This window comes from Lolium rigidum, chromosome 2 (assembly GCF_022539505.1).
Source record: "Lolium rigidum isolate FL_2022 chromosome 2, APGP_CSIRO_Lrig_0.1, whole genome shotgun sequence".
In the NCBI taxonomy this organism is placed as follows: domain Eukaryota; kingdom Viridiplantae; phylum Streptophyta; class Magnoliopsida; order Poales; family Poaceae; genus Lolium; species Lolium rigidum.
In genome coordinates this window covers 257,414,479-257,436,197 of record NC_061509.1, presented here as the reverse complement: position 1 = coordinate 257,436,197, position 21,719 = coordinate 257,414,479, and the positions used below count along the sequence as shown (strand labels likewise).

The 21,719-nt window shown below is 47.3% G+C and overlaps 1 long non-coding RNA gene across 1 annotated transcript; it reads right to left on the bottom strand.

The window, feature by feature from the left end:
* Positions 1–16,730: 16,730 nt before the first annotated feature.
* LOC124688620 lies at positions 16,731–17,880 on the bottom strand. Its single transcript, XR_006998583.1, has 2 exons — positions 17,149–17,880; positions 16,731–17,028 (listed from the first exon to the last, which is right to left on the bottom strand). It is a non-coding gene; the product is annotated as an uncharacterized LOC124688620 (long non-coding RNA).
* Between the last annotated feature and the right edge of the window lie 3,839 nt (positions 17,881–21,719).

The window sequence follows — 21,719 nt, the reverse complement described above, 5'->3', positions numbered from 1 at the left end:
CCACGAGTGTCCTCGAACTCATACATACGCGACATATGCGGACCTCTTAATGTTAAGTCTATAGATGGTTTTGATTCGTTCATCACCTTCACGAACGACTTTTCCCGTTATGGGTACATTTACCCTATACGTGATCGATCGGAAGCTTTGGACAAATTTAACGTGTTCAAAGCCGAAGTTGAGAACCAACTGAATGCAAAAATTAAAGTTGTACGATCTGATCGCGGGGAGAGTATTATGGTAGGCACGCTCCTTATGGGCAAATTCCAGGACCTTTTGCTAAGTTCCTAGCTGAGAATGGAATTGTTGCCCATTATTCAATGCCCGGTGAACCTCAACAAAATGGTGTGGCTGAGCGCCGCAATCGCACGCTTTTGGATATGGTGCGTAGCATGCTCGATCATGCAAGTTTGCCGGTAAGCCTATGGATGGAGGCATTGAAGACGGCTGCACATATTTTAAATCTTGCTCCCACTAAGTCAGCACCGAACACACCTCACGAGATGTGGACGGGAAAGAAACCGAGCTTGAACTACTTACGTGTGTGGGGCTGTCCTGCTGAAGCTAGAATTTTCAATCCACAACTTAAGAAGTTAGACCCAAAAACGGTTAGTTGTTTCTTCGTCGGATACCCGCACAGGGGAAAGGGATATCGTTTCTATTGCCCAGGTCATACCACCAAGTACGTGGAGACCCGGCAAGCGGTATTTTTTGAGGATAATGAAGTTAATGAAATAAGGAAGATCGATCTTGAGGAAAAGAGGGTGTGTGCTCCATCCCCGGTTATCCAAAAGGTCGTTCTACCAATGCAGAGGAGAATCACTTCTAATGTTGAGACTGAACCTCACAGTTCTGGTCCTCAACCTGATGGTGATCCTGAAACTAATGATAACGCAAATCCGGAAGGTGAAGAAAATCACCAGTCGGATAATGAAGAAGATCCTCATAATAATAATGCCCCTCCACCACCATCGCACTGTGAGAAGATCACATCGAGAAAGAAGAAAAGCCATCTCGGATGATTATATCACCTACATGAGTGAGGATGTAGACGATATAGGAAAGGTGGAGGATCCAACCTCATACAAGGAGGCCATTAAGAGTTTGAATTCGTCTAAGTGGCAAATCGCCATGGAAGACGAGTTGAAATCTATGAGCTCAAATGATGTTTGGGACCTAGTAGAAGTTCCTAATGACGCCAAAAGAGTAGGCTCCAAATGGATCTACAAAACTAAGTACGACCCCAAAGGGAACATCGAAAGGTTCAAAGCTAGACTTGTGGCAAAAGGTTTCACACGGAGAGAAGGAATCGATTATAATGAGACTTTCTCTCCTGTGTCATCTAAAGATTCTTTTAGGATCGTCATGGCTCGCAGTAGCTCATTTCGACCTAGAATTGCATCAAATGGACGTTAAGACGGCATTTCTAAATGGTGACCTTGATGAAGACGTATACATGACTCAGCCGGAAGGTTTTGTTGTGGAAGGAAAGGAACATTTAGCATGTCGTCACGAAGAAATCCATCTATGGCTTGAAGCAAGCTTCAAGACAGGTGGTACCTCAAGTTCGATAAGATTATTAGAACTTTTGGTTTTACTCGAAAATGTTAAGGACAACTGCATTTATGTTAAGTTTAAGGGCGGTAGGTTCACAATATTAGTCACTGTATGTGGATGACATATTATTGGCCTGCAGGTGATAAGGATATGCTGCACGAGACCAAGAATTTTCTGTCTTCCAATTTTGATATGAAAGATCTCGGTGAAGCTTCATATGTCCTTGGCATTGAGATTCATCGAGATAGGTCTAAAGGTGTGTTGGGACTATCACAAAAGGCATACTTTGAGCGAGTGCTAAAGAAATTCAATATGCATAAGTGCTCTGGCTCACCTGCCCCAGTAGTCAAGGGCGATAAGTTTGGGACATTTCAATGTCCGAGGAACCAAATTAAACCTGATCAGATGAAGTCGGTTCCTTATGCTTCAGTTGTCGGAAGCATCATGTATGCACAAGTTTGTACACGCCCTGACTTAGTTTTTATAACCGGGATGCTTGGCAGATTCCAATCAAATCCAGGACTAGACCACTGGAAGGCCGCAAAGAAAGTCTTGCATTATATGCAAGAGACAAAAGGGTACATGCTTACGTACAGAAGGTCTGATAATGATAACCTACAAGTTGTTGGTTATTCAGATTCTGATCATGCCGGTTGTGTGGATAGTAAGAAATCCACGTCAGGTTATGTATTCACACTTGCCGGAGGAGCTATATCGTGGAAAAGCTCCAAACAAACTATAGTTGCTTCATCTACGATGCAAGCGGAGTTTATAGCATGTTATGAGGCCACCTGGGCAGAGTCTGTATGGCTAAAGAATTTCATTCCCGGACTTAAAGTGGTCGACGGCATTTCAAAACCACTTCTATTGTACTTGCGATAATGAACCCGCAGTTTTCTATGCGAATAACAACAAGTCAAGTGATGCTGCCAAACACATTGACATTAAGTATCATGTTGTGATGCATAGGATCTAGGATCAAACAACTAATGTTAAGCATATAAGTACGACTCGTATGCTTGCGGATCCGCTAACGAAAGGCTTACCACCCGAATCTTTCGTGAGCATGTTGCCGGCATGGGATTACTTGGAAGCCTTATGATTACTGGAATAAAGGGACCACAATAAGAACCACTCCCAATAAGTATTATGTTATCCATTTCGAAATAGATCTGGTATGCTATAAGTGTTGAGGTTCAATAGCATTGGTCTGTTGCAACACCTCACTTTTGTTTATTATTTCTATGGAGAATGGGCAAATGATGTTAACCTAACGATCAAGGGGAGAATGTTGGATTGATCTGTCAGGTTAATCATCGTCGAGTTCGGTTAACGGATAAAGAGAGATTTTCGAAACACTTAACGTTCGGAAGAAAAGGGGCCCACAGGACCAACGTCCGGGACGACCTTTCTACGTACGTGACTTATCTCTAAATGCCCTGATCGGGGGCGTCGCTAACCAACTAATGGTTCGTGGCCCCCTGTTGCATGCGCACATAAAAGGGGGAGCCCCGGTGGCTAGCGATCTCATCTGTTTGTCGCCTAGTCTCGCTGCTCCCCGATATTCCTAAGGCTCGCACCGATCGCGATGCGCACACAAGCAACGGGAAGGCTGGAACCTCGTCGCTCTGTTCCGGGCAGTGCGGGTGGCGGCCGGAGGGGATCGGGGAGGATCTCCCGATCGTCATCAACCACAAGTTCGTCATCAACACCGCCACACCAAGCCTGCCTCACGCATGCGTCGATGGGATCGTCAATGCCCCGTAATGCATCCCTAAACCCTCTCTGATTATGATCATTAGGTGTTCTAGTGGCTATTGTTCACGATCTGGTGTTACTCTTGAAGTATTAGGCCTAACAATGGTATCAGATGCCTAGTACTGCTAGCACTAGAACCCTAGTGGTGATCTGAGATCACAATGTTGTATTAAGATCATGTTTTAGGCAATTATGTTGATGTTTTAGCCTTGGTTTTCGGCCCAGGTTGTCGACAGGCCATGAACTTTTGGGCTGCTGAACGTTTTTCTGTTACTATTTCTGTTTTTTTCAGTGCATATAAATGATGTTTTTTATGTTTTTGCACTGTTTTGGACAGAAATTAAATTGCCTAAAATATGATCAGAAAACATGCTACTTATTCTGGACAGAAATGAACCAACAAGATTTTTTGTTTTAGAGTATTTAGTATGTTTTAATGTTGAATAATCAAATTAAACATTAAATATGTTGTTCCTTAAATGCTTAATGTTGATGTTTAATTTTGAGAATGTCATGACTGCAAAAATAATTCTGACCAACGTTGTGTTATTTCTGCAAGTCAAACCCCTAATGTTGTTCTAATTCATGTCATTTCTGCCCAACGGTGTTTGACATAGAATAAGAATTTTATGGCATGTTTATTTTATATTCATGCAATTTTACTTATGAATGTCCATGTCAATTTTCAGCTTCCGCTGCGATGCGTTATGATGCTGTCGAGCAGTTGACCGGCAGCAACTTTCCTCGTTGGAAGAACTCCATTGAGCTATGTTTGGCTTTCAACGAGTTTGATTATGCCTTAAGGGAGGATAAGCCCGTGGCGCCGGTTGCTTGGTGCTACGGGGTATGATGAACTAAAGAAAACTTATGACTCCAAGATGGAGAAGTGGGACAAATCCAATCACGTTGCAATGCTCGTGATGAATTCTTCCATTTCACCTGAGATTATTGGGGCTCTCCCCAAGAAAGATACTGCTAAGGAATTTATGGAAGCCTTGGAGGAGCAATTCAAAGGCTATGAAAAGGTTTATGCTCATGAGCTTTTTCACAAGCTACTTGGCAAGTATAAAAATGATGGTGATGTTAGGGGACACATACGAGAATGATAAATGCTTCAAATAAACTGAAGCACCTAAAGTGTGAGCTCGGTGACAACCTCCTTATCATCATGATCTTGGAGTCCCTCCCCGAAGAGTTCGATCGAGTTCAAGATCAACTACAATTCCATGAAGGAGAAGTGGACACTTGCTGAGATATCCCCTCGGATTGTCCAGGAAGAAGAAAGAATGATGAGGCAGAACAAGGATCATGCTTTTCATGTTGGCTCCTCAAAGAGAAAGCATGACGGGTCAGGCCCTTCAAAGTCGCCAAAGAAAACCTTCAAGAAGGAAATGCCAAAGTTTAAAGGAAAGGAAAAGGAAAAGGATAATGGACAGTCTTCAGAGCCTACGATAATGTGTGTTTCTTTTGTAAGAAGGAAGGCCATTACGTAAAGGACTCGTCATGAATACCTCAAGTGAATGATGAAGAAAGGTACGGATGAAATCACTTTTGTTGATGAAATGTTATATACTGATTTCTCTTGTACATCATGGTGGATTGATTCAGGTGCAACTGCTCACGTTGCTAATTCTATGCAGGGATTAAATTTGATCCAAACCGTAACAAGCGGGGCAAGACGACTTAGAGTTGCAAATGGAGTTGAAGTTGATGTTGAAGCTGTTGGGTCACTCACCTTGGAGCTCACACCGGCTTTCACCTTCATTTAAATAATGTTCTTTATGTACCTACTTTAAGTAGGAATTTGATTTCAGTTTCTTGTCTCGATGATAACATGTTTGAGTGCAAGTTTGGTAACAAACAATTTGTTTTAAATTATTGTAATAAAGATGTTGGCCTCGGTGTCAGACGAGGCAAACTATATATGTTATCTATGAATGATTATGTTTTGCATGTGAGTAATGTTTCAAATGTTGAGAAGAAATGGAAGGGTACTAGCACTTCTTCGAAATTGTGGCACTCGTCGTTTAGGCCACATTTCGAGGGGAGAATGGAAAGACTTATTAAAAATGATGTACTCCTCCCATTAGACTTTTCTGATGCGGACAAATGTGTTGATTGCATCAAAGGTAAATATGCAAAAACAATTAAGAAAGGAGCGGTAAGAGCCACGAGTGTCCTCGAACTCATACATACTGACATATGCGGACCTCTTAATGTTAAGTCTATAGATGGTTTTGATTCGTTCATCACCTTCACAAACGACTTTTCCCGTTATGGGTACATTTACCCTATACGTGATCGATCGGAAGCTTTGGACAAATTTAAAGTGTTCAAAGCCGAAGTTGAGAACCAAGCTGAATGCAAAAATTGAAGTTGTACGATCCGATCGCGGGGAGAGTATTATGGTAGGCACGCTCCTTATGGGCAAATTCCAGGACCTTTTGCTAAGTTCCTAGGCTGAGAATGGAATTGTTGCCCATTATTCAATGCCTGGTGAACCTCAACAAAATGGTGTGGCTGAGCGCCGCAATCGCACGCTTTTGGATATGGTGCGTAGCATGCTCGATCATGCAAGTTTGCCGGTAAGCCTATGGATGGAGGCATTGAAGACGGCTGCACATATTTTAAATCTTGCTCCCACTAAGTCAGCACCGAACACACCTCACGAGATGTGGACGGGAAAGAAACCGAGCTTGAACTACTTACGTGTGTGGGGCTGTCCTACTGAAGTTGGAATTTTCAATCCACAACTTAAGAAGTTAGACCCAAAAACGGTTAGTTGTTTCTTCGTCGGATACCCGCACAGGGGAAAGGGATATCGTTTCTATTGCCCAGGTCATACCACCAAGTACGTGGAGACCCGGCAAGCGGTATTTTTTGAGGATAATGAAGTTAATGAAATAAGGAAGATCGATCTTGAGGAAAAGAGGGTGTGTGCTCCATCCCCGATTATCCAAAAGGTCGTTCTACCAATGCGAGAGGAGAATCACTTCTAATGTTGAGACCGAACCTCACAGTTCGGTCCTCAACCCGATGGTGATCCCGAAACTAATGATAACGCAAATCCAGAAGGTGAAGAAAATCACCAGTCGGATAATGAAGAAGATCCTCATAATAATAATGCCCCTCCACCACCATCGCCTGTGAGAAGATCACATCGAGAAAGAAGAAAAGCCATCTCAGATGATTATATCACCTACATGAGTGAGGATGTAGACGATATAGGAAAGGTGGAGGATCCAACCTCATACAAGGAGGCCATTAAGAGTTTGAATTCGTCTAAGTGGCAAATCGCCATGGAAGACGAGTTGAAATCTATGAGCTCAAATGATGTTTGGGACCTAGTAGAAGTTCCTAATGACGCCAAAAGAGTAGGCTCCAAATGGATCTACAAAACTAAGTACGACCCCAAAGGGAACATTGAAAGGTTCAAAGCTAGACTTGTGGCAAAAGGTTTCACACAGAGAGAAGGAATCGATTATAATGAGACTTTCTCTCCGTGTCATCTAAAGATTCTTTTAGGATCGTCATGGCTGCGGTAGCTCATTTCGACCTAGAATTGCATCAAATGGACATTAAGACGGCATTTCTAAATGGTGACCTTGATGAAGACGTATACATGACTCAGCCGGAAGGTTTTGTTGTGGAAGGAAAGGAACATTTAGCATGTCGTCTGAAGAAATCCATCTATGGCTTGAAGCAAGCTTCAAGACAGGTGGTACCTCAAGTTCGATAAGATTATTAGAACTTTTGGTTTTACTTGAAAATGTTAAGGACAACTCGCATTTATGTTAAGTTTAAGGGCAGTAGGTTCACAATATTAGTCCTGTATGTGGATGACATATTATTGGCCTGCGGTGATAAGGATATGCTTGCACGAGACCAAGAATTTTACTGTCTTCCAATTTTGATATGAAAGATCTCGGTGAAGCTTCATATGTCCTCGGCATTGAGATTCATCGAGATAGGTCTAAAGGTGTGTTGGGACTATCACAAAAGGCATACTTTGAGCGAGTACTAAAGAAATTCAATATGCATAAGTGCTCCGGCTCACCTGCCTCGATAGTCAAGGGCGATAAGTTTGGGACATTTCAATGTCCGAGGAACCAAATTGAAACTGATCAGATGAAGTCGGTTCCTTATGCTTCAGTTGTCGGAAGCATCATGTATGCACAAGTTTGTACACGCCCTGACTTAGTTTTTATAACCGGGATGCTTGGCGATTCCAATCAAATCCGAGGACTAGACCACTTGGAAGGCCGCAAAGAAAGTCTTGCGTTATATGCAAGAGACAAAAGGGTACATGCTTACGTACGGAAGGTCCGATAACCTACAAGTTGTTGGTTATTCAGATTCGATCATGCCGATTGTGTGGATAGTAAGAAATCCACGTCGGGTTATGTATTCACACTTGCCGGAGGAGCTATATCGTGGAAAAGCTCCAAACAAACTATAGTTGCTTCATCTACGATGCAAGCAGAGTTTATAGCATGTTATGAGGCCACTTGGGCAGGTCTGTATGGCTAAAGAATTTCATTCCCGGACTTAAAGTGGTCGACGGCATTTCAAAACCACTTCTATTGTACTTGCGATAATGAACCCGCGAGTTTTCTATGCGAATAACAACAAGTCAAGTGATGCTGCCAAACACATTGACATTAAGTATCATGTTGTGATGCATAGGATCTAGGATCAAACAACTAATGTTAAGCATATAAGTACGACTCGTATGCTTGCGGATCCGCTAACGAAAGGCTTACCACCCAGAATCTTTCGTGAGCATGTTGCCGGCATGGGATTACTGGAAGCCTTATGATTCTGGAATAAAGGGACCACAATAAGAACCACTCCCAATAAGTATTATGTTATCCATTTCGAAATAGACTGGTATGCTATAAGTGTTGAGGTTCAATAGCATTGGCTGTTGCAACACCTCACTTTGGTTTATTATTTCTATGGAGAATGGGCAAATGATGTTAACCTAACGATCAAGGGGGAGAATGTTGGATTGATCTGTCAGGTTAATACTGTCAGGTTCAGTTAACAGATAAAAGAGAGATTTTCAGAAACACTTAACGTTCAGAAGAAAAGGGGGCCCACAGGACCAACGTCCAGGACGACCTTTTCTGTACGTGACTTATCTCTAAACGCCCGATCGGGGCGTCGCTAACCAACTAATGGTTCGTGGCCCCCTGTTGCATGCGCACATAAAAGGGGAGCCCCGGTGGCTAGCGATCTCATCCGTTAGTCGCCTAGTCTCGCTGCTCCCGATATTCCTAAGGCTCGCACCGATCGCGAGTGCGCGCACAAGCAACGGGAAGGCTGGAACCTCGTCGCTCGTTCCGGGGCGGTGCGGGTGGCGGCCGGAGGGGATCGAGGAGGATCTCCCGATCGTCATCAACCACAAGTTCGTCATCAACACCGCCACACCAAGCCTGCCTCACGCAGGCGTCGATGGGATTGTCAATGCCCCGTAATGCATCCCTAAACCCTCTCTCATTATGATCATTAGGTGTTCTAGTGGCTATTGTTCACGATCTGGTGTTACTCTTGAAGTATTAGGCCTAACACCTCTGTGAACTGCACTTGTAATCGTACTCCTTTGTTTGCCCTCACTAACAAGTAAGAGTAGTAATGCTGCCTATTCAATGGAGTTGCCGCTCGAGTTGATTCGCCAGAGGCGGACGAGAGCGTTTCCGATGTTGGTCAAGATACCACAGTTTTGAGCTCGGTGATGCTTCCATTTGATCTACAGATCAACTGTATACCTCAGTCGAGTCAGCCAACGCAATTGCTGGTTGAGCTGCTGGCTCTACGGTGGCGATTTTGCAGAAGGCCCTTAAAGAATGCAATTGCAGGTTCTTCGAGTCCGAGTTCTCGCCGGACCCCTGGCAGGCTCCAACTGCATTCTTCTGATTAGCCGGTGTGGAATTTCAGAAGCTTGTCTTCTCTGTGTGCTTCTAGGCACTAGATGTTTATGATCTGCTCAGAGCACACATGTTTGTTTTGAGCTGTGTTGTAAACTTGTTCTAATCTTATTATATTGACCCCCTTGTGTTAAAAAAAGAGTAGTATTCTCGCAAAAAAGAGAGTAGTAATTATTCCAACATCGTACGGTTAGAATTTTAGATGGATTAGTTTATGGTCTCCTCATTAAAAATGAATAACATTGGAGTAATATGTTAAGTTATCAGTAGCTAATCCACTCCTTTGCTTGCTTAGTGGAGTTGTTTACGATATGTTTTGCTTATTGGTTTCTTGTTTTTTCAGTTTTTTTAATTCGCCGCCTAGATATTTCATCCTGCTTGTGCTTATTGTACATTGGTGGGAACGATGATTCATCTTGATTGTGCTTATGGTCAGTAAAATGGTGGGAATGACTGCTTGGAAAAATTTGAAAAATTAGTTGGAGTAGTTGAACTACTGTACTTCATATACAACTTCAAATCGGTGGGAACAGAGCTTGTTCAGTTATTATTGCAAGAGTTTCAGTCCAGTTCACCAATATTCAGAGTAGTGAATTTATCACTACTCTGAATATTGGTGCATTAAGTCCCTTCATACAGTTCTCTTTATTTGTGAGTAGCCCTGAGGTTTGTAAGTTAGTTAGTACCCCGCTTACAGATAAATAAGTAAGCAAAATTTGTTTGATTGTAATTAATTAGCCAAGTTTTCTCCAATTGTGGATTCAACTTTTACAGGGCTAAACTGCCACCCAACTCCAAGGACACAGGTCTTTGAGCAGTTTGCCAAGCAACCGGCAGCTCAGAACAGCCCAGTGAGTTTTGTTCCTCCTCTTAAGTTTGCTCCAGCGATATTATTTGTAAGGCAGCTGATGTGTCTATTGGATCCAACCAAACAACAAAATCATACTCTAGATTTTATTTGCAGATTTATGCTACTACCTCTGACCATAAATAGATGTCCAAAGTTTGACTAAATTTGGATGTATCTAGACGCTCTTTAGTGTATAGATACATCCGAATTTGAAGAAATCTTTGGCATCGACTGTAAGTTATGCTACTGCTCATTCTAGTACTCCATTGGAAAGAACTGAAAAACAAGAGGTTTGAAACATACTGTTTTCTTTAAGAGCAAGAAAATTTGTGATGCTAAAAATGAAATTTTCTTGCTGTACAAGAGAATTTGTGATGCTAAAAATGAAAATTTTCTTGCTGTACAAGAGAAGTTTTTTTTGAAGAACTGTACAAGAGAAGTTTGGTGCTGCATCATCTAACAGTCAACATTTTTCTTACTGATCACAGTGTAAGAAAGTTCTATGATTGTACAAGATAATTCTAAGTTTTGATACTCTGTATTTGCACATTTTCTTGGAGTATTTAAGTTGTTAGCCTGTGATTATATCTGCATTTTGACCTGCATGGTTTTCACTGAATATTGTTTCATTCTGTCCTGTAAGATTTTTGTGGCTATTTTAAATTCAGAGATCCTAGCTATGTTAATGTCAAAATGTTTCAGAGCAATGTCAAGATTCTGATGTCAATGGTTGCAGATCACATCACGGGTGGGCCCGCATTTTCATCAAGAGGAGTGTTATCTTCCTCATGAGGACCATTGTCTTCTTCGGGAGGAGTAAAGTTCAGGTCAGGAAGGACCATAGTCGGCGGCGTGTCTGGGGCAGGGCTGCGGGTATCGAGTCGAGCTCTGGAAAGACTGGAAACGCTGTCTCGATGACCACAAAGCAGGCCTTATTGGGCTTTTTTCTAAGTTCAGATTAGGGGTACGTAGAATATTTCCTAGAATTCTGGGTGGGCCACGGCCCCCCGGCCCACCCGCTGCGTACGCCCATGACCATAGTTGCTGCTACTCAGCGATGACGAGGATGGATTTGATGAGAAGCTGCTATCCTAGAGCTTTTGCTGCTTCTGCTGACCATTGTGACGTGCTGTTGCTGGGGGCGGGAAGAAAGTACCACCCTCCCAATTTGAAGTTTTTTCCTGGAAGTTGGCTAATACAATAGCAGATTCAGCAGCTGCGCACGTCAATCAAAAAAGGGGAATCCGGATACTGTCAACCAAGTTCAGATAAACTGGGATCCTAGGAAAGATTATAGAGTTTGCGGTCTCCAAACAAGACTTTGACCCTCAATCGTTGCCATCAGAACATGGCGAGTCGACGAGTCGAAGCCCTATGTGCAAGAATGCCGGCGAGCAGGACCAGGGGTGGCAAGGTGCCGGCAAGGTGTGGACGATCTGGATGAGCTGCCAGTGAAGTGTTGGGCGAGAAGGACCAGGCTGGCTAGGTGCGCGAAGTGCTGGGCGAGGACCTGGATCTTGGCGACCTATGGCGAGGCGGGGAAGAAGGATGTGCTGGGGTAATCGATCAATCCATGATTGGTAAAATTGTCATTTCACACTGTTCTTAGGGATGTCGGAATTTGTTTCCGCTACTTATAAAAGTGAACGGATGGAGTATTCATTTCCTCCGGTTTTTTCCATCTAACATTGTGTTCCACGTAACATGCCACTTCGGAAGTTCATAACAATATAATCACTTGGTGCATTATTACAAATTTGCAATGTTCTTTCCTTTATAAAGAAGAATAATAAGTCAAAAAAATATAAATATCAAGATACCAAGTGCCTCAACATCACGAGCAATTTGAAATATATCAAGGATGCACACGCGCCCGTAGATTAGGCACCACCCACACACACTGCAATGGTTGCTTCAAACCGTAGAATGACGGCTGGTACACCTTGGCCTCCATATCATAGAACGCCATTTGTTTCCCATTATCGGAATATCTTGGGAAGTAGATCTTGTTGCCATGCCCAGCTTCCGGCAACACCATGGAGTATGACACCCTGAAGTCCAAAAACAACGTTGAGCCGCCAATGTCTTGCACCTCCATCCAAACCATCTCCTCCTCGTTAAGCTTGAACACCCGCGGTGGCTCGTTAGCATTACGCACGAACACACATACCAGTTCCCCTCCCACTTCAACTAGGTAGCAAAATTCTGTCCCCTCGTGGTCGTCGTCGATTAATTTCATCTCCATGTGAATCTGTTTAGGCTTCTCCAAGATCGTCCATGTGTGATTTGTCGGGTCAAGCGTACCGAGATTGCCCATTCTACTTAGGCAATAGAACTTGTCATTGAAAAAGACGGGATTGGCATATGCGACTGGGAACGGGGCTCCTTCATAGTATTCAAGATGTTGTTCCGTCCAATCGTTCTCGTTGTGCCGACACGTAAGCACGCCTACCGCTTTACCATCATGCCTGCTGTCAACACCGAAGAAGACGCAGTCTGGAGATGCCGGGTCAATCGAGGACCACGACATACCCATAAAGTGGTACTTCCTCTCGAGCATGGCGACTTCCACGATGTCCCCGGTGAACGGGTTTATGATGTAGATGTCATCGATTTCCACAGCTGTTGACACGGCCACCCATCCATCTTTTGAAGACCGGAAAATATGTCGGTCATGTTGGCCTTCGATTTCGGACGTCTCGAATGTGCCGACCCGTTTGGTGTACTCCTGGCAGCGTAGAGGGTCGAAAAACTTGCACACCCCGTCTCGACCGGAGCAGTGCATGAGCCAAGGCCACACCTTGGCTTGCTCAACCGGGTTGGACACCATGCTCCATGACTTGCACACGGCCGGAAATCGGAGACGATCCACCAGTGATACCTTCGAGACCACCAACTCCAACAATTCTAACGGCAGATCATGCCATGGCCGCGTATTACAAGATGCCGCTGCCTCCTCTTCCAAACTGAATATGGACTCACAATTCTCTTCAGCTTCAAGCGCTAGTGGATCACTGTGCAACAATTCTGTTTCTTTCACCACCGCTGCTGATGGAGGAACGGCCCAGAATGCTCTACACCAAGGCTTGGTTGGTCGGGGAAGAATCTGACAGAAGCTCATGGTCATGTCGTCCAAGCAGAACTTGTACAGTCTCTCGCAATCACAGCTTGACAACACAAGGTACACACAGTTTCCCTGCGGCACCAGACCCCTTGCCCCTGGATCCACGGGCACGGAGAAACCATAATGCCCTGAGACGAGGAAGGCGCGGTCATGGCCGATGTTATGCACCCTCGTCCACATCATGGACTCGAGATCCACGCGGTAGACTGCGATGCTGGTGACTGTGCTGTCGTCGAGGAACACCCCAAACTTCTCGGTCACTACGACGAAGAGATCTCCGGACGACTCTACGACGTAGTACATGGCCTCCCTGTCGAGATGCTCCTTGGCGCCACCGAGAGTGCCGATCAGCCGCGCGCGGACAGTGCCGTCGCCGTCGCCACCTATCACCAAGAGCGTCTCGGAGGCACCAAAATAGTAGATCTCTCCTCTATGGCTGATCATAAGGTTTGGGAAACTAAGATCCGGGGACTCGAGTCTGGTCCAATCACTGCATGAACCGGAGCGGCAGTGAAGCAGGAACCTCTCTACTTCGACTCCCACCTCGCGTTTAATGGCGACCACCACGGCGCAGTCTGGGTCCGCCGGCGTCGCCCCGAGCAACGCGCACGTCTGTATGAATTCCACCGGCTCCTGCAGTGGCGGCAGGGGGATCTTTTTGGATGGGTCGTCCTCGTCGTCGTCGGAGAGGTGGAGGAGGAAGCACTCGAAAGTGGACTCGTCCAACATCAGAAGCCAGTCGCCATTGTGGATGCAGCCTAGGCACGTCTTGCCTTGCATCTCGGGAACAACCGTGGCGTGCGAGCTCCCGTCCGACGAGTCGACGAACGTCTGCCGCTCCCCACGCGTCCCCTGGACCAGCCATGGCCTCGTGCCGAAGCCGGACGGCAGCGAGGATTCTGCAGCCATGTGGTATATCTTGTGTTCTTTCTGTTTTTCCACGCCTGGACCTGTTCTAGCGATCGATCGATTGTGTTGGCTTTTAAATTAAGCAGGATGGCAATCCGTGTTAGGCAAGGAATCCGCAATGTGGAAACCATAGAAACAACAATTCTTGTTCCGTCGTGAGGTTTTAGAGGGAAGGAGACTCTAGTACTTACTACTGTATGATATTTCGATACATCCTGACCGTTTTAAATCTGGGCTTTAAATCCAATTCCAAATACGGGTTCTTCTCCGTCCCCGTCAATCGTCAGCTCCGTCGCCGGCCTGCTTCCCTCGCACGGACGCCGGCCTACCGCGGACGCCCACGGACGCACGCCAGTATACCGCAGACGTCCATGAGATCCTAGACTCCATCATCTAGGACGCGCAGTAGCTCGCGGACGCCACCATCGCGAACGCGCAGGAGGTCGCCGCTGCTGGACGGGGCGGCTCGACCTGGCGGCCGACCGGCCTGCCAGCCGCGCTCCTTCATACGTGTTAGCACTAATCTTGATTAGAATTTCCTTAGTTAGAGTTAATCTTGATTAAAGGGTTAAAGAGTCTAGTTTGGTTCATAGCTAGGTTGATTAGTTAGTCATTGTCCGGTTTGGACATGCAACAAGAAGTTGTAGTCCCTGTAGGATTCAATGTACTAGCTAGTTGCCTCACGTGAGTTCTAGTTAGCTGAGTTAGATCCGTCTTAGTACTAGACTAGTTCGTGTCAGACTAGGTTTAGGTGTTGAGTCGGCCGTGTATATATACACGGGGGTGCTGGTTAAGTTGTACCGCAGATTAGAAATTGAGGAATATACAGAAAAAGGAGGGCACGATACGTGCCCCTGGCCACGAGCTTTTTCGCGTGCGTGTGTTCATCTAGTTTGATGTGATTGACTCGTGGGAGAATTCCTAACAATTGGTATCAGAGCGAGGTTCAAGATTTGAAGCCACGCTTGCCCCGGGGAGGCGACCCTACTAGCGCCTCGGGGCGGGCGACTGTCGCTCGGCGGAGCGACAAGGAGGAGACGGCGGAGAGTTGTCGTCGCAAGGTGGTGGGGCTGCGGATGATCGTTGACGGGAGAGGTGGTCCCGAGGTGCGGTGCCGGGAGTCTCGTCAAGATCGTGTTCGGAGGAGTCCGATGAGTCAAAGAGTCAAGTGTGTGCACGTCTGCACGTCGAGTCGGCGTCGAGTCCGTGAGTCGTCGTTGTGTCCAAGTGCTTGTTTCGTGAGGATCCATTGCGGTTGAAGCGCGTCACGTTCGAGGAGTTGCCCGGGAGCAAGGATCGACGTGAGCGAAGACAAGGTGGCAAGGTGGCCATCTGCGTGTCTCGGCGAGGAGATCAAGCTTGGCGTGTAGTGGGACAGTGACCAGTTAAATTAGTAACGACGTGAAGACTGATGGTGTGTCCAGTCTTGCACGTTGCACGCGTAGATGCGACCGTGTGGGCTGGTAGTCCGGATCATGCGTTGGAGTTGAGTCGACGAGCCGCGAATCTGCAAGGAGTCAAGACCAGAAGGAGTACAAGGAGACAGCAAGTCTGAGTCAAGTTGTGGAGATGATGATCAAGATTAGGGAGAGATTGTTAGCACTAATCTTGATTAGAATTTCCTTAGTTAGAGTTAATCTTGATTAAAGGGTTAAAGAGTCTAGTTTGGTTCATAGCTAGGTTGATTAGTTAGTCATTGTCCGGTTTGGACATGCAACAAGAAGTTGTAGTCCCTGTAGGATTCAATGTACTAGCTAGTTGCCTCACGTGAGTTCTAGTTAGCTGAGTTAGATCCGTCTTAGTACTAGACTAGTTCGTGTCAGACTAGGTTTAGGTGTTGAGTCGGCCGTGTATATATACACGGGGGTGCTGGTTAAGTTGTACCGCAGATTAGAAATTGAGGAATATACAGAAAAAGGAGGGCACGATACGTGCCCCTGGCCACGAGCTTTTTCGCGTGCGTGTGTTCATCTAGTTTGATGTGATTGACTCGTGGGAGAATTCCTAACAATACGTCGGCGCTGCTCCGGTCGTCTTTCTCCCCCGCCTCCGCAGCTCCCTCGTCGTCCGCCGTCGAGGAAGGAAGTCTCGCCGCCGCGGCCAGAAGAACCTTGCCCTGCCTCGCCGCTGCGGCCAGAGGTACCTGCGCCGTGACTCGTTGCGGCGGCCAGATGCCTCGCCGCTGCTCCCCTGATGCTCGCGCGCGTTTCGCCTCTGCTCCCCTGCTCCTCGCGCGCGCCTCGCCGCTGGCCTAATCGCGGCCGCGCCTTAGCTTGTCCTTGTCGTCCTCCCTGTGCCGCGAGTCCTCTGCTCCGCTGAGTCTCCTCCTCCACAGCTCGCCGGGGCAGGGCCGCTCCTCCTCCTCCTCGACCTGTTGCTCCTCGGATCAGCTGCAGGAACCAAGCAAAACCGGCAGCGCCTACTCTGCTCCACGCACTGGCCTGAACAAGAAGGTGATGCTCTGTTGCTCGCCACTGTCATGAACTGTTGCTTGTTGTTTTCCCCCGAGGAAGGTGCTGCTCCCCGTCCTAGTTCAGGAATTCCCACATCCACCTCAAGCAGTGAGAATTGACTCGCCTCATCATCGATCACATGCTGACACTCAAACACCAGAATACCCTCCTCATTTAGAGACAAGTTCTTGAAATCCACTGCCCAGCCTTGCATTGGATAAATAAGACGTCTAGCCTAGATTTTTTCAGCATAGTCAACAACAGACTTCTGCATCATTTTCTTCAGAGTTGCCCAGATCAACATATCAGGCAACGTTAGGCTCGCCAGTCCACAGAGCCCAAGTTTCAGATTTTCCTCTTCCATGGTAAGATCAACAACAGACAACGATTCAACACTGACAGATGCAGGCATCAGATATGTCATTTGCACTACTCCGGAGTAATATCCTGGCAAACAATTCGAGCAGCCCAACTTAGAATGACCCAACTCCAAAAAAAAAACTATATCGGTAAAAAATAAACTTAAGTCACACTAGTGCCATTTGCACTAGTATCCTGAAGGCTTACCTAAAGGCCTCTTCATCATTCTTTTGATCATCCTGCTGAGTTTTGTGGTCAGATCTGGCACAGCCTATTCCCTTTGGTTTCGACAATCCTGCCAGCAGCACACATCCCGTTTCTCATCATGCATCAAAAAAATATATAGACAAACAAATTCATTACTCATCATGCACCAAAAAGAATATACAGATGCATCAAAAAGAAATACAGATGAACAAAGAGTACTCCAGAGAGAGCCAGAAATAAGACATGTATTTTTAGTGCAAAATACTACAGAAATAAAACCCGGCATTCGGAATCATGTCTGAATTCTTTAAACCAAATGAAACCAGGTATCTCAAACTAAACCTACTGATGATCATCATTTGCTTGTAAGAAAATTATCATTATTTGCCTTGAAGTTGATCATCAGGCCACTTGTGATTGTGTTTATGTTTCATGCTATCAGCCCCCTTGTCCTGCTTCCTTTGATTGGCATACAATGAGGATACATATTTACTTCCTAATATTTCAGCATTGTATCAATGGAGTGGCGCTATGAATTATATCTGTGGTCGCATTGTCTTCTGCCTAATATTTACTGCCTAAGCTTCCAAACATTGTCTTCTGGCTAGTAAATTCAGCTACCTTAGTTCATTTATATGCTTTGCAAGCACCAAAAATTTGCTTCGAAGTAAGGATCCACACCTCAACTGCTGCTACAAGTACTAACCAAAACTACCAAAAGCTAGCAGTACCTAGAGGCCCCGACGTCGGGAGCGGGCCGGAGGAGGCGTGGCCATCGTCTTGCCGCCGCCGCCAGCCTTCGGGTCCTCCTGGCCGCCCAAGTGGTAACGCCCAAGGTGGAATCTTGGGTGGCTAAACTTTTAGCTCCTCGAGCTACACGAGAGAGGGCGCGGTGGCCAGCGAGGGAGCGGCGCGGGGGACAGCATGGTGGCCAGAAACGGAGCGGCGGCGAGCGGCGTGGTGGCCACAGAGGGAGCGGCGCAGGCGACGGCGGCGAGCGAGGTCAGCGGTGCGGACACGAAGCGGAGACGGTGGGGATTGGGGAAGGAGGGACTCCAGTTTTGGTCGGGAATTCGTGGAGGGGTTTTTTGCAAAAACGACGCCGCGACATCTTTTCCGTGACGGAGGGAGTATATTTATCTACCCTTATCTCTAACTTAAACACAACCCGTGCCGGACGTTGCTGTTGGATCTCTGTTCACACATATTTTGTCCTCTATTTTTGGCCTCATTGTGGTCTTTTTTAAACATTAGGCCGTAGTCCTGTCTTAAATTAATAAGGCCGTTACCGGCAATTTGATACAAGGTGCTGAAAACCATCTAACATAAAACGAAAACAACAAGCAAAACAAGAAAATGAATGAAACACAGCTTGAGCTCCGAGACCATTTTCCAGCTTTGCGATCCGACTAGAGAGGCGTCGAAGTTGGTGAAGAAGACCGTCATTGAGGGACTCGCACCATCGTCAACCTCCAGAAGCCAAGCAAAGCCCAGGCATCATCTGTTTCCACCTCCAAAGAAAGCTCAGCTCCCTGCTTTCTTGCCCCGGATCGGAGGGCACCGTACCTATCGGGGGTAGATCGCTCTCCCTAAGCACACATGAATATTGGGAGTTACCGCCGGGGAGAAGGACTCCGAGCACTCGCCTCGCCACCACCGACGAACATCAGATCGACCCGCATCACAAACCACCATACCAGACCAAGATGCCAGGAGAAAGCGAAGACGATGCGTACCAACCTCCGCCGAGCTCATCCACCCAAATCCACTATCTCAAAACGGCGCCTCCAACGAGGGAACGGCACCACCAGAGCGCTGCCACCATCCAAACCAAAGTTTTGGGTTTTCACTCGAGATAGACAGGGCAGGGAGGGACGGGATACAACATCGATGTCGCCTTCAAGAAGGAGAACGGTGCCGTCAGCGTCGTCGACGTCGTGGCCGCCACCGTTGGTCAAGGGTTTCCCCCAGTCCAGAGCCCACATCCGACCACACCCACCAGCCACCGGAGGAAGTCTGGGGCCAGGCAGGTGCGACGAGCACCGCAGGGAGGAGGAGCAGCAGTCTTCAGATCTGGTACCAGAGTGAAAGTTTGGAGATGGTAAACCTAGAGGGGGGAATAGGTTTCTATAAATTTTAATTCTTTCTTTGCAGTATTAGGCTTAGCGGAATATAAGTGGCTTTGCGAAATATAAGTGTGAGCCTAATACAAACTAGGTGAGACAACTTAGATGATAATGCAAGTAACTCAAGCACGAAGGCTCGCACAGATTAGATAACACTAGTAAAGAATTCGGTTAGAGATAACCGAAAGCACACAAAGACGAAGATGTATTCTCGTTTTCCATTCCTTTGTAGGAAGGTACATCACATTTGGAGAGGTGGGGATCCCACGAAGGATTTCCCAACGCCACGAAGGCTCACATTCTTCTCCGAGCCTATCCCATGAAGGAATAGCCCTTTCACTTGTGGTAGACTTTGAGGCAGCATCCAAACCTTCGCAATCTTGTCAGGAGCAAATCCAAAGCCCAGATGCTTCCGGACGATTCTTCCCACCTAAGGTTTCCAAGAAACCCTAGAGAACAGGTAACTTGAAGAATACAAAGGGGAATAAGATTTGGCTCGGTGAGACTGTAGATCAAGACCTGCTCTAGCTTTTCCCTGGAGGGATTTGAGTTTGGGTGGAGGAGGAGGGAGATCTGAAACTTTTGGTGCTTGCAACAATGGAGTATGGGAGAGAGCTCAAGAACATAGTATAGTGTAGTGCCTAACTATTCTGAGGTAGGTGAAGGGGTATTTATACTTCAGCTCGAAATCCAGCCGTTGGGGAGTGTCCACATCAACATCTTGTCGAAGTGGCTGGCCTGCCAGGCGTGGCGCTGGACCAGCCGGTGCAGCACCCGGTACTGTCGGGCGAGGCATCGGGTCGGCGCCGGGCGAGCGCTCTCAGCATTCTGGATTGTTCCCGGTGTGCACCAGCGCCATAGCCGGTCGACGCCGGGCCAGCCGGTGCAACGGCCGGTGCCACCGGGCTAGCTGCCGGGCGGGCGCTGAAAGCCCCCTGGAATGTGTTTGGTGTGCACCGTCGCCACAACCGGTCGACGTCGGGCCAGCCGGTGCCACCGGGCCAGCTTCCGGACGGGCGCTGAATGCCCCCCGGAATGTGTTCGGTGTGCACCGGCACCACAACCGGTCGGCGCTGTGCCAGCCGGTGCCACAGCTAGTGCCGCCGGGCAGTTGAAAAACATTGTCCCTCTTTTCATCGAAGTGGGGGATCTCCCTTCAACTTCTAGTTCCATTGATACACCAATATGCTTGATGGACTAAAACCTGAGAATAATCTTGTAGGCAATAATCTTGTAGGCAAGCATTAGTCAAATACTCCAGCTACGGTCTCATTGTTATCAAAATTATGGATAAGGGTGAAATACCCTTACACAGAAGTCCATTGGGGTGACCTCCGCACCATGCCCACACCCGCCACCCCCTCACCGCCCGCGCGGCCGAAGAACGCGGAGTGCATCACCGGCACCCGCCGCCTGCCGCCGGGCCGACGTTGCCCCACCCTGTGCCCACGGCCGCCGCCCTGGATCCATGGCCCCAGCCCGATCGTCGGAAGGCACCCAGCCACCGGCCACCACTCCCAAGCGCCGGCGAGGCCGCGCCGGAGGGAAGCAGGCCGTCAACTCCCAGTGGCGGAGGCCACCCCCACATGACCGTCTTCCTCCCTACAGCTGTGCGCGGGGGGCCCGAGGGAAGTTCCCCGCCGCCCCTTCACCGGCGTCGCGCGGCCTCCTCCCGGGGCGACGGGGGGGGGGGGGGGGGGTCTCCCCCCAGGCCGCCTCCCTCATTGTGGTCTTTTACTGTTTGGTCTGATTTGTGCGCTTCTTTCATGGTTTTACGAGGGCGCTTCCTGCGATGTGGGGGTTTCGTCGTTTGTGAACGACTATGTCTGCAGCCCGAGATAATATATCAACAACACTGGTCCAATAGCGGCATCCAGCAGGTCCGCTGTTGCGCCTTGGTTTAGCGCCAACCAGCAAATGCAAAAGGCTCGACACTAGCCAATCCATCTGAAGACACGCCAAACACGCCAAAAGATGGCCGAAACCTGCAAGCAACACTTACTAAGGTCATTAGAGAAGCAGACCATTCAGATTCAGTCCCTAATCATTTTTTAGAAGAATGGACTGCCTGGCTCCTTACGATCTTTCATGTGTAGGGAAATGAATTCAACATCAGAGAACAAGAAAACGTAAAAATTCAAAGCCATCTACTACGGTAGCTAAGAGAAGGTACATTTCACTGCAGTTCGGCCACTGGTTTGCTTTAAGTTTCGTGCAAAATAACTACAGGAAAGCATAGGAGCGCCTCTCAACTCTAACAGAACCTTCCCACCAGTGGGACCCACAATCGAGATCCTTGAACTCCCAGAGATGCTCGGAACCCTGGGAGCTTAGAGCTCTTAGGGATTCGGTCGAGGAACCGCTCACCTTCCTAACGGGCACAGTATATGGCATGTGTGGCTTTGATGTTAGCTTCGATTAGACGGACTCCTTGTTGGTGTGTCT